The sequence below is a fragment of the Prionailurus viverrinus genome, chromosome A1 (assembly GCF_022837055.1).
Source record: "Prionailurus viverrinus isolate Anna chromosome A1, UM_Priviv_1.0, whole genome shotgun sequence".
Taxonomy (NCBI): domain Eukaryota; kingdom Metazoa; phylum Chordata; class Mammalia; order Carnivora; family Felidae; genus Prionailurus; species Prionailurus viverrinus.
In genome coordinates, this window is record NC_062561.1 from 11,715,406 (window position 1) to 11,729,902 (window position 14,497).

Below are 14,497 nucleotides of genomic sequence, written 5' to 3' on the forward strand. Positions count from 1 at the left end.
TCTTGCAAGTTTTTCTATTTCAATGTAATGATACCACTGTCCAACGAATTCCCCAAGCCCCAAACATAAATGTCTTGACTTTTCCCTTTTGCTCACTCTCTACACCTAATCTGTCACCTTCTAAATAGCTCTTAATTCTGTTCCCTCTTCTTCGCTACTATGGCCACGCACCTTCATCATTTCTTTCCTGAATTATTGGAATCGCTTCCTAACTAGACCATCTGCTGCTATTTTTTTCCTCTATAGCTCATTCTCCACAAGGTGAAAAGTTATTTTCTAAAAAGTAAATCTGACCGAAAATGTATGGAAGCCTGTACAAGGGACACCTAACTCAGACTTGATGGGTCAGAGGAGCAGCATCTCCATCCAGGTCGCTGAGAAGATTTTATCTCAAGGAGACCGCTGGAATTAGATGATAGTGGCTGTTGACTGCCTTGGCCTTTTAGAGGACTCAAAGCCTTAGGCAAAAATATGAGGCCGTGCTACTTAGCAGAAGCTAGATGGTTAAGGATCTTGTAGTGATTCTAAGTGGGACTTTATCCTGAGGGCAGTGAGATGCCACTACATCCAGGAAGTCACTTGATCAGATTTCCATTTCCCAAGATCATGTAGCTGCTAAGTCTGAGTCCAATTGCTAACCAAGCCTTGTCTAGCCTATGTTGTTCTGTCTATGATTGATCTCCAGCACACAAATATCACCACGGTCATCCTTAATATTCTATAGCCATTTACATTCACTCATGCAATATATAGGAAACCCCTCCTGGCCTAACAGTTGAAAATACAAACATAAATGATAGTTGTTTTCAAGGAACTCATGGTCTACTAGAAGATATAGACATATAAACAAATAATTAAAAAAAACAAAAATACAGGGTAATTAGAGTCAGAATAAAGTTCTAGAATATGGCTAGAGGACTATCCAAATCTACCTGGGTGTCTTGATGGGCTTCTCAGGAAGGGGCAGCTGAGTTGAGTCTTGAAGAGTGTCTAGAGATTTTTCTGGAGGAGAAAGACACAAGATACTCAAAGTCAAGGAGGCAAGATAGAGAACTTTCCAAATAATTCCATATGGCCAGAGCATACCCTGTATATTGTATTAGAAAGATAAGCTGGGGCAAGGGTCACAAAGAGCTCTGTAAAACGTAAAAGGATTTCAGGCTATGACTGTAGGGAAGGGAACTGGGGAAATGGCAAAATTAGAATTGCTTTGTAGAGCTTTGTGATGGTTTGGTTGTAATGGGGTTAGGACTGGCAAGAAGAGGCTGCTGCATTGATGACAGTAGGAGGTAAAACCAAACCCAAGTAGGGGTCTTGGGTAAAGTAGATTGTGTACTTGACTTTCCCCCTGGTGCCTAGCCGCTGACTCACTCATCTCTCCTTTGCACTGGCAGTCAATTCATCCCTCTTTTTTCAGCAGCGGGTGGTTAAGCTGTTTGTTGACTAAAACTTGGCCTCCTCATCCCACGCATCCCCTCTACTGCAACCTTTGTGTTTTTAAAGGAAATGCCTCTTAAATGCTAGCAGTGCCTTCAGCAGCCTGGTGGTGCTCCCAAGTCATGAAAAAGAACTGTAATGTCCCTGCCGAGGAACTGAATGGTGGAGACATGCCACACCAACTTTGAAAGGTTACAAACTCTTGTTCTTTGCCATGTTTATAAAATATGTAAAAAAAAAAAATGATAGCAATATGCCAATCTTAGTTTAAGAGCTTCCTTATAGAACATAAAATTGGTTACCTATAGAGTTTTTAAAACATTTTTTAATGTTTATTTATTTTTGAGAGAGAGAGAGTGCAAGGAGGGGAGGTGCAGAGAGAGAGGGAGACATAGAATCCCAAGCAGGCTCCAGGCTATGAGCTGTAAGCACAGAGCCCAACATGGGGCTCAAGCCATTAACTGTGAGATCATGACCTGAGTCAAAGTTGGATGCTTAACCAACTGAGCCATCCAGGCACCCCTACCTATAGAATTTCATAATAATTTCCACTTATTAAGTGACTACAATGTCTCAAGAATTGTATTTGGGGCTTCATATACAATGTTTTGAATTATCGCAACATCTCTGAAAGGCAGCTGATATTATTATTAGATTTTACAAATCATTATATTGAGTATTTGAAAGGTTAGGTAACTTGCCCAAGATTCACAGTGGGGGGTTGGGATCTAACTTAGTTTCATTGGATATCAAAATCCACTCTCTGTACACAGCCTTACAATGCCTTTCTGTGTAGATGTGTATGTACTTACATACTTTAGGTAGGTTTATTCACTTTGAGGAGCTAACTCATATTTTTAATTAGCCTTCTTTATAATTATTTCAGGTTGTCTCTAGACGCTAGACTCATTTCACTAACCATTCTTTAATGAAAAAAATAATATGTTCATTTAAGATATTTATTGTACTTTATAATATTGTACCAAGAAAAATCTGAAATTAATTGGTACATAAAATACCCAGTGATGTCGTAATCTCCAATTTTGTTTCTATAAAATACTAGCATGTGAGGGTATTGACTTACACTGCTGGTAGAGTAAAAATTAGAACAATTTTTCTGGAAAACAGTTTGGCAATATGTACCAAAACTTTAAAATATCTTCACTTAAGTGGCGCCTGGGTGGCTCAGTCGGTTGAGCATCCAACTTCGGCTCAGGTCATGATCTCACAGCTCATGAGTTCGAGCCCCGTGTTGGGCTCTGTGCTGACAGCTCAGAGCCTAGAGCCTGCTTCAGATTCTGTGTCTCCCTCTCTCTCTGCCCCTAACCCACTCATATTCTGTCTCTGTCTCTCTCAAAAATAAATAAAAAAACATTAAAAAAATTAAAATAAAATGTTCACTTAAAAAACAACCCTCATCATTCTAGAATATTCTGTCCAAAGTAGACAGAAGAATATAATAAACTGTCATGTGTCCATCACTCAACTTCAGTAACTGTCAACTCAGAGTCAGCCTTGTTTCATATAAATTCCATTTTCCTCCTATCTGTATTATGTTGAATTCTAGATATTATATCAATTCTTTTTTCTAAAAAAAAATGTGTGTCACTGTTTTTCATTTACATTTACATTTTAACTTTACATGGGAGCATAATATATATACAGAAATGTGTTGCTCCATTATTTATAATAGCCAAATTATGGAAGCAGCCCAAGTGTCTATCAATAGAGAATGAATAAAGATGTGAGATACATGCACACTCACACACACATCACACACACAAATATATATCTGTGCACACATACAATGGAATATTATTCAGCCATAAAAAAGAATGAAATTCTGCCATTTGCAACACATGGATGGATCTAGAGAGTATAATGCTAAGCGAAATAGTCAGAAAAAGACAAATACCATATAATTTCATATGTGGAATTTAAGAAACAAATCAAAGGAACAAAGGAAAAATTAAGAGACAAACCAAGAAACAGACTCTTAACTAAAGAGAACAAACAGGCGGTTAACAGAAAGGAGGTGAGTGGGAGGATGGATAAAATAGGTGAAGGAGATTAAGAGTGCACTTATCTTGATGAGCACTGGCTAATGTAGACAATTAATGAATCACTGTATCATATACCTAAAACCAGTATAAAATGCGTGCTAACTATACTCGAAGTAAAAAAAAAAAAAAAAAAAAAAAAAAAAAAGAAAAGAAAAGAAAAAAGAAAGAATTCTTTCACCAAATTTTTCAAAAATAATGTATTTTTGGGGCGCCTGGGTGGCGCAGTCGGTTAAGCGTCCGACTTCAGCCAGGTCACGATCTCGCGGTCCAGGAGTTCGAGCCCCACGTCAGGCTCTGGGCTGATGGCTCAGAGCCTGGAGCCTGTTTCCGATTCTGTGTGTCCCTCTCTCTCTGCCCCTCCCCCGTTCATGCTCTGTCTCTCTCTGTCCCAAAAATAAATAAAACGTTGAAAAAAAAAATAATGTATTTTTTAGGGAAGTTTTAGGTTCACACCAAAATTGAGATGTTATGGAGGTTTCCCATATACTCCCTGTTCCTACACGTGTAGAGCTTCTCTCATTATTACCATTGCCCACCAGAGTGATACATTTGTTACAACTGACATATTATAATTACCCAAAGTCTAGGGTTTACATCAGGGTTCTCACTTGATGTTGTACATACTATAGATTTGGAAAAATGCATAACAACATACGTTGCAGACTATGAGTCTGGAGTTCTCTCTTGTCCAGCAAGAGAGGAGACACAGAATAGAATACAAGAGAGGCTAATATCCAAGAGGAAACAAGAGTCCCGAATAGGGGTTTCATCTCCGTATTTATTCAGCCCACAAGATATTACCCACATGGTGAATGTGAAGAAAACAAGATCTTATCCAAGTGGTAAGCGTGGAGAATACAATGAGACAGTAATCATTAACTTGTGCGTGCAAGAAGCAAAGGGTCTGGGACGGAGGCAGGTGGAGTTTGTGATAGCATATTGACATCAGGTGGAAAGTAATTTCCTGCAGGTGACATAATAAATTACTCATAATCCCATTACTGTATCTCATTAGGCAACCTCAGGTGCTTTCACCCCATGGTGGTGGCTTTCTGCCCTAAGCTTTTTTCTAACTCATTTATGTAAGCAGAACCTATTTACCCACACATATATCCATCCTTATAGTATCATACAGAGTATTTTTGCTGCCCTAAAAATCCTCTGCACCCTGCCTATTCTTCCTCACTACCCGGTCTCAAACATTGACAACCACTGATCTTTTCACTGTCTCCACAGTTTTACCCTTTCCAATACATCATATAGTTGGAATCATACAGTATGTGGTCTTTTCAGATTAGCTTCTTTCACTTGCTAATATTCATTCAAGTCTCCTTCATGTCTTTTCATGACTTGATAGATGACATTTTTTAGTGCTGAATAATATTCCTTTGCTGGATGTGCCACAGTTTCTATATCCTTTCACCTACTGAAGAACATTTTGGTTGGTTTCTGGTTTGGGCAATTATGAATAAAGCTGCTGTAAACATCAGGTTTTCAGGTGGACATAAGTTTTCAACTTTTTGGGGAAAATACCAAGGAGTGTGTTCACTAGATCATATCGTAAGAATATGGTCATTTTTGTAAGAAATTGCCAAAATATCTTCCAAAGTGGCTATACCTGTTCCATTTTGCATTCTCCCCAACAATGAATGTTTCCTCCCATCATTGTCAGCATTTGCTCTTGTCAGGGTTCTGGATTTTGGCCACTCTAATAGGTGTGTAGTGATAATCTCATTGTTGTTTTAATTTGCATTTCTTTGTGTTGGTTCACAAACAGCCCTCAAACATGCAGGGCAAAGAGAGACAGAAGAAAGAGGCAGATCACTTCACATTGGCAGATGGCAGTTTTAATAAACAAGGGAAACTTATTTACAAGGCTTGTCTTGGGTGTCTGAAGGAACAGGAGATCTCCACACCCACTGCCAATCTTAAATGTTTATATAGAGGCCTCAACGGGTTTCAGTCATACATACTGTTTAGATAGTTTCAACCCCACACACCACATTACTATCTCAAAGCTGTGTCCTTGGGGCAGCTTCTAGCATGGGAAAGTTAAGGAAAATGCACATTCCAAGGACAAGGAAGGGGGTGAGGAGCCTCTGATTGTACAGGTCCAGCCGAAGGGTCAATAGGCAGTCACATCCTCTTAATGATCTTCTCAAATACCCTGATGACATATGACGTGGAACGTTTATTCATATGCTTATTTGCCATCTGTATATCTTCTGTGGTGGGGTGTCTGTAAAAGTCTTTGGCCCATTTTCAAAAACATAATTTTTTTTTAATGTTTATTTATTTTTGAGAGACAGAGACAGAGCATGAGCAGGGGAGGGGCAGAGAAAGAGGGAGACAGAATTCAAAGCAGGCTCCAGGCTATGAGCTGTCAGCACAGAGCCTGATGCGGGGCTCAAACCCATGAACTGCAAGATCATGACTGAGTTGAAGCTGGTCACCTAACTGACTGAGCCACTCAGGTGGCCCTCACCCATTTTTTAATTTTTTAATTTTTTTATCAATATATGAAATTTATTGTCAAATTGGTTTCCATACAACACCCAGTGCTCATCCCAAAAGGTGCCCTCCTCAGTACCCATCACCCACCCTCCCCTCCCTCCCACCACCCATCAACCCTCAGTTTGTTCTCAGTTTTTAAGAGTCTCTTATGCTTTGGCTGTCTCCCACTCTAACCTTTTTTTTTTTTGTTTCCTTCCCCTCCTCCATGGGTTTCTGTTAAGTTTCTCAGGACCCACATAAGAGTGAAACCATATGGTATCTGTCTTTCTCTGTATGGCTTATTTCACTTAGCATCACACTCTCCAGTTCCATCCACGTTGCTACAAAGGGCCATATTTCATTCTTTCTCATTGCCATATAGTACTCCATTGTGTATATAAACCACAATTTCTTTATCCATTCATCAGTTGATGGACATTTAGGCTCTTTCCATAATTTGGCTATTGTTGAGAGTGCTGCTATAAACATTGGGGTACAAGTGCCCCTATGCATCAGTACTCCTGTATCCCTTGGGTAAATTCCTAGCAGTGCTATTGCTGGGTCATAGGGTAGGTCTATTTTTAATTTTCTGAGGAACCTCCACACTGTTTTCCAGAGCGGCTGTACCAATTTGCATTCCCACCAACAGTACAAGAGGGTTCCCGTTTCTCCACATCCTCTTCAGCATCTATAGTCTCCTGATTTGTTCATTTTGGCCACTCTGACTGGCATGAGGTGATATCTGAGTGTGGTTTTGATTTGTATTTCCCTGATGAGGAGCGACGTTGAGCATCTTTTCATGTGCCTGTTGGCCATCCGGATGTCTTCTTTAGAGAAGTGTCTATTCATGTTTTCTGCCCATTTCTTCACTAGGTTATTTGTTTTTCGGGTGTGGAGTTTGGTGAGCTCTTTATGGATTTTGGATACTAGCCCTTTGTCCGATATGTCATTTGCAAATATCTTTTCCCATTCCGTTGGCTGCCTTTTAGTTTTGTTGGTTGTTTCCTTTGCTGTGCAGAAGCTTTTTATCTTCATAAGGTCCCAGTAATTCACTTTTGCTTTTAATTCCCTTGCCTTTGGGGATGTGTTGAGTAAGAGATTGCTACGGCTGAGGTCGGAGAGGTCTTTTCCTGCTTTCTCCTCTAGGGTTTTGATGGTTTCCTGTCTCACATTCAGGTCCTTTATCCATTTTGAGTTTATTTTTGTGAATGGTGTGAGAAAGTGGTCTAGTTTCAACCTTCTGCATGTTGCTGTCCAGTTCTCCCAGCACCATTTGTTAAAGAGACTGTCTTTTTTCCATTGGATGTTCTTTCCTGCTTTGTCAAAGATTAGTTGGCCATACATTTGTGGGTCCAGTTCTGGGGTTTCTATTCTATTCCATTGGTCTATGTGTCTGTTTTTGTGCCAATACCATGCTGTCTTGATGATTACAGCTTTATAGTAGAGGCTAAAGTCTGGGATTGTGATGCCTCCTGCTTTGGTCTTCTTCTTCAAAATTCCTTTGGCTATTCGGGGCCTTTTGTGGTTCCATATGAATTTTAGGATTGCTTGTTCTAGTTTTGAGAAGAATGCTGGTGCAATTTTGATTGGGATTGCATTGAATGTGTAGATAGCTTTGGGTAGTATTGACATTTTGACAATATTTATTCTTCCAGTCCATGATCAGGGAATGTCTTTCCATTTCTTTATATCTTCTTCAATTACCTTCATAAGATTTCTAGTTTTCAGCATACAGATCTTTTACATCTTTGGTTAGATTTATTCCTAGGTATTTTATGCTTCTTGGTGCAATTGTGAATGGGATCAGTTTCTTTATTTGTCTTTCTGTTGCTTCATTGTTAGTGTATAAGAATGCAACTGATTTCTGTACCTTGATTTTGTATCCTGCAACTTTGCTAAATTCATGTATCAGTTCTAGCAGACTTTTGGTGGAGTCTATCAGATTTTCCATGTATAGTATCATGTCATCTGCAAAAAGTGAAAGCTTGACTTCATCTTTGCCAATTTTGGTGCCTTTGATTTCCTTTTGTTGTCTGATTGCTGATGCTAGAACTTCCAACACTATGTTAAACAACAGCGGTGAGAGTGGGCATCCCTGTCGTGTTCCTGATCTCAGGGAAAAAGCTCTCAGTTTTTCCCCATTGAGGATGATGTTAGCTGTGGGCTTTTCATAAATGGCTTTTATGATGTTTAAGTATGTTCCTTCTATCCCGACTTTCTCAAGGTTTTTATTAAGAAAGGGTGCTGAATTTTGTCAAAGGCCTTTTCTGCATCGATTGACAGGATCATATGGTTCTTATCTTTTCTTTTATTAATGTGATGTATCACATTGATTGATTTGCGAATATTGAACCAGCCCTGCATCCCAGGAATGAATCCCACTCGATCATGGTGAATAATTTTTTTTTATATGCTGTTGAATTCGATTTGCTAGTATCTTATTGAGAATTTTTGCATCCATATTCATCAGGGATATAGGCCTGTAGTTCTCTTTTTTTACTGGGTCTCTGGTTTAGGAATCAAAGTAATACTGGCTTCATAGAATGAGTCTGGAAGTTTTCCTTCCTTTTCTATTTCTTGGAATAGCTTGAGAAGGATAGGTATTATCTCTGCTTTAAACGTCTGGTAGAACTCCCCTGGGAAGCCATCTGGTCCTGGACTCTTATTTGTTGGGAGATTTTTGATAACTGATTCAATTTCTTCGCTGGTTATGGGTCTGTTCAAGCTTTCTATTTCCTCCTGATTGAGTTTTGGAAGTGTGTGGGTGTTTAGGAATTTGTCCATTTCTTCCAGGTTGTCCAATTTGTTGGCATATAATTTTTCATAGTATTCCCTGATAATTGCTTGTATCTCTGATGGATTGGTTGTAATAATTCCACTTTCATTCATGATTTTATCTATTTGGGTCATCTCCCTTTTCTTTTTGAGAAGCCTGGCTAGAGGTTTGTCAATTTTGTTTATTTTTTCAAAAAACCAACTCTTGGTTTCGTTGATCTGCTCTACAGTTTTTTTAGATTCTATATTGTTTATTTCTGCTCTGATCTTTATTATTTCTCTTCTTCTGCTGGGTTTAGGCTGCCTTTGCTGTTCTGCTTCTATTTCCTTTAGGTGTGCTGTTAGACTTTGTATTTGGGATTTTTCTTGTTTCTTGAGATAGGCCTGGATTGCATTGTGGTTTTGATTAGAATTTCCCTGATGATTAGGGATGTTGAACATTTTTCATGTACTTGTTGGTCATCTGCATGTCTTCTTTGGAAAAATATCTATTCAGTTCCTTTACCCATTTTTTAACAATTATTTTAAGTTTATTTATTTATTCTGAGACAGAGAGAGACAGAGAGAGTGCACAGGAGGGGTAGAGAGAGAGGGGGAGAGAGAGAATCCCAAGCAGGCTCCCTACTGTCAGCACGGAGTCTGATGCGGGGCTTGAACTCACAAACTGCAGGGCTTGAACCCACAAATCCTGAGATCATGACCTGAGTTGAAACCAAGAGTCTGAAGCTTAACCAACTGAGCCACCCAAGAGCCCCTAGTCTGCCCATTTTTAAAATCAGATTGTTTATTTGTTTGTTTGCTACTGGGTTGTATGAGTTCTTTTAGATACTCCTTACCAGAGACATGATTTGCAAGTATTTTTTCCCATTTAGCAGGTTGCCTTTCCATTTTGTTGATGGTTTCCCTTGCCGTGAAGAAGTTTTCTTGTTTATCAAGTCCCACTTATTTTTGCTTTTGTTGCCTTTGCTTTTGGTGTCAACCTTTGGAATTTATTTAGGAACCCAGGACATGTTTCTCTGTATTTCTTGTAAATTGGTACTTGCATCTAAAGGCTTGATCAGATTCAGGTAAGATTTTTATGGCAAAGTTACTGCATAGGTGCTGCTATGTTCGTCCACCAGAGCACCTAACATTCTATTGCTCCTCTAAAGTTCTATTGTTCCTCTAACGTTCTATTGTTCTCTAACACTCTGTTTTTCCTCTAACGTTTTATTGTTCCTGTGTGATGTTAGCAGGTATTTGTGGTCAGTGTCTGCATCTGTTATTTTCATTCACATTTACAAAATGATGATATTCTAATTCTATCATTTCTTCTTTATTTATTAGCTAGACTACTTCTGTTCAAAGAAACTATGTGATTATCCACTGGCACAGTGTGTATAGACAGGCAGGATAAATGATGGATTCTTTCCCTTTATTTACCAGGTTTCGTTAGCAACCTCAAAGGGTGACTACGTGTTTTTACTTTAAAAATATATCATGGGGGCGCTTGGGTGGCGCAGTCAGTTAAGCGTCCTACTTCAGCCAGGTGACGATCTCGCGGTCCGTGAGTTCGAGCCCCGCGTCAGGCTCTGGGCTGACGGCTCCGAGCCTGGAGCCTGTTTCTGATTCTGTGTCTCCCTCTCTCTCTGCCCCTCCCCCGTTCATGCTCTGTCTCTCTCTGTCCCAAAAATAAATAAAAAAACGTTGAAAAAAATTAAAAAAAAAATATATCATGAGTTCATGGATTTAAACATATCTTGTGTTACAATTAATTACTGAACTGTTAAACAATAACAGTTAAATAAATTATGATGTATCGACATAATAGATTAGTAGTCACTAAAAATAATGACATAAGTATATATTTATTCACTAATAATTAACTAATTCATGATATTTTATTTTAAAACTATTTTTTCAATTTTTTTTTTTTTTACATTTATTTACTTTTGAGAGACAGAGAAACAGAACACAAGTGAGGGAGGGGCAGAGAGCAAATGAGACACAGAATCCAAAGCAGGCTCTAGGCTCTGAGCTGTCAGCACAGAGCCTGACGTGGGGCTTGAACTCACAAACCACGAGATCATGAACTGAGCCAAAGTTGATGTTTAACCAACTGAGCCACCCAGGCGCCCCATGTAGTGGCTTGATTGTTTTTAAAGTTAAATACATACTCATGGTGCCAAAGGTAAAAAATTTCTCTTCTACCATTGTTCTTAAGCTACCCAGTTCTCTTCCTAGGAGAACACTGAGTTTGTGTATCCTTATATATATGTTCAGAAGGTTTAGAGCTGATAGTTCATCTGTTATGCATTGATATGACAGAATTCCTTGTTAAAATAATGAAAGTCTTCTATAAGTTTGTTACATAGTTGCTTCTCTGACTTCCTGAGTACTCTCCTTCCTCCTTGGGTATTCCAGCCCCTTTCCAGCATTCCCCAGACCTTCCCCATATCCATTGTCTAAAGGGTGAATGAATTCCTGGCACACTAGGGAGCATTCAGCATCCTGCTCAAGCTACAGCCAATATCCATTCTCATTTGTCCTTGCTTAGCCTGTAAAGTTGCAAATGTTTTAAATATTATCCCTGGATATTTCTATGTAAGCAAATACATCTTACATTTTTAAGAAGATAAAGCAGATTATAAAACATTATAAATGTATATTTAATGTATATTATTACACTTATATTACAAAACATATAAACACGACATTTTTATAAAATGTAAATGTAAATATATGAATAAAATATATTCTGGACTGACATACAATAAAGCATTAAAAGTAATTTTCTATGGGGGCTCCTGGGTGGCTTAGTCAGTTAAGTGTCTGACTTAAGCTCAGGTCATGATCTCATAGTTTATGAGTTCAAGCCCCACGTCAAACTCTGTGCAGACAGCTCAGAGCCTGGTGCCTGCTTCAGATGCTGTGTCTCCTTCTCTCTCTGCCCTCCCCTGATCGTGCTCTGTCTCTATCAAAAATAAACAAACACTATTAAAAAAAAAAGTAATTTTTTATAGTGACATGATTGTAATTGATTTTTTCCTTTTTAATATTAACTGCATTTACAGATTTCTCTACAATAAACTCATTATTTATTAACATGTCAAAAAATAGAATATGCTTTAGCTGGTTTTATCTCAGCAAACTAAAAAAAATTTTTTTTGGAAGTAACATCAACATTTTTCAACAGCTCCATCTGCTGGCCACTAAATAAAGTTAATTTTCAAATATTAACTGTATTTATTTTTACTACAGCCAGGAGAAGAAATAGAATTCCTGTGTTAAAACAAAGGATGCTTCCTACATATCTTTGAAGAGTGAGTATTAGGAATCAAGTTAATTTACCTGCGATGAAAAGTGATACGAACTTGGGTAGCTAGAGAGCAGGCTATTACCCCAAACACAACCCAGACCTGTTTGCCTAGAACAGAGACAGGACACTGAAAATCTGGTTTGGTGTTTTTGGCTATCTTCCACTGGAATGCTGATTTTGATGGTTGTACAAAATAAAAACATCGATTAGAGATTGAAAATGTATATGTATGAAATATATGATATTGCCCAAATATTCAGAGGGGCAGTCTAAACTCTCCAACGTCATTCTCATTACTCTTCAAGTGAAATTGCTCTTGGTTCTGTATCTCTTTATTATTTCCTGAAATTGAATTGATGATAAATATTTTCCTAAATACAAATCTCTCTTTAGATGGTAATGGGAGGTATGATTGTATAAAAATCTCTTAGTTAGGGGCGCCTGGGTGTCTCAGTCGGTTGAGCAACTTACTTCAGCTCAGGTCATGATCTCACCATTTGTGGGTTCGAGCCCTGCGTCGAGCTCTGTACTGACAGCTCAGAGCCTGGAGCCTGCTTTGGATTCCGTGTCTCCCTCTCTCTCTCATTCCTCCCCTGCTCGTTCTCTGTCTCTCTCTGTCTCTCAAAAATAAACAAATGTTAAAAAAAAATTAAAAAAACCTCTTAGTTATCTAACTCTGGAACTGTTAAAAAGTAAGGTTTATCATTATGCTCAGTAAAATAAGCTAGTCATGAAAGCATGAATATTACATGATTCGCCTTGTATGAAGTACCTACAACACTTCAAATTCATAGAAACAGAAAATAAAATGATGGTTATGAGGGACAGGGGCAAAGAAGAGGGGACTTGTTATATTATGGGTACAGAGTCTTAGTTTTGAAAAATGAAAAAGTTCTGGAGATCTGTTTCACAACAATGGAAATAATACTTAACACTACTGAACTGTGCACTTAAAAATGGGTAAGAGGTGAATTTTATGTTTCTTACCACAATAAAAAGGTTTATTATATATATAATATTGATGTCATATATTATAGAATTTGTAACATATACATATATAACAAATTCAGTGTAGTGCATTGAAGCAACCCTGAACTACACTTCAGATTCCATTTTTCTTGTCTTCTTGCAAGTAAATCAGTATTTCCATACATTCATAGCATTTGTTTGTGACTTACATTTTAAAAAGATAGTCAAACATGTTTTTGAGATGGAATGAATCACATTGAAATTACTCTCTAAATTAATTGGAAGATGATGCAAGTCACTAAAAATTTCCCCCTATTTATGTACCCCTGTACAAGTCACTTAGCTTTTTGGGTCTCAGCTTCTGTATGGAAAGTGAGTTGAAAGAGGTGATCATTTCTGTGCCTTATGAACCCTAAAATTCTCAAAATGTTTTCGTGGCATCTTTTTGATGTCCTTCCCTAACCAACTCTAAAGCCATATATCTCTAAACAAACTGGTAATAAATTTTAAAAAGGCACCATCAAGTCGTTAAAGGTCTATTAGGTGCATTTTATATAACAAATTACACTTAGTTTGAGCCTATAAAAAAAGAAGTCTCTCCTTTACAATAGGTAGAAGTAACACGAGCTTATAAAAAACACACTTGTTAAATGTAGATACATATGTAGGATTAATATAATATCCACACCTTATTTGGAGAGATGATTTAGACCCTAGAAAAGAATAGGGATTGTTTTATTTTTACCCTTATTAAATAAACAAAGTGGGGTGAAAATTTTCTACAGTTTTAAATAGCATAGGCAGTACCACTATGGAGAGGAAGGGTAAACTTACAGGACAAAAAAGTCATGGGGCAAAGCAGCATGGGTGTGGGAAGTGGGGAAGAAGTGAAGAGAAATAGTAACAGTGGCTAAGTAGCGGAGTCTGGTTGAGGTAGGAGTAGGCCCCTATACAGCTTCAGACTTACCTCGTCCACACTAGTGGGAGCTGCCCTGGATGCAAGACAATTAAAAGCAAAATATAAATATGAGGCTTGGGGGAGAGTCCTCATTTTTATTCCATTCCGTCATCTGGCCAGATTGCTCTAGTGCTCACTATATCTAACAACATGTAACAAAATTTATTCTAAAAAAAAAATATGCTTAAAGAAGCTCATGTATTACTATAGGTATGCTTCTGGTACTAAGTTTAGTTGCTTGCTGAGATTATGGCTAGTTCTAGTGGCTAATCACAATATTCCTTAAATTAATTCTCATTTGCTTTCTTACATAGCTGAACCAACAATATACTTGACATAAAATATGAAATTTAGAGTAAGTCATTATTCTATATTAAAAACATGAACATAAAATAACCACGTACATACTGTATATGTATAATACTATGTAAGTATATATGTGTGTATGCCATGTATATATATTTAAATGCATGCACTTCAACTGGTATGAGCATAATTCTTAAC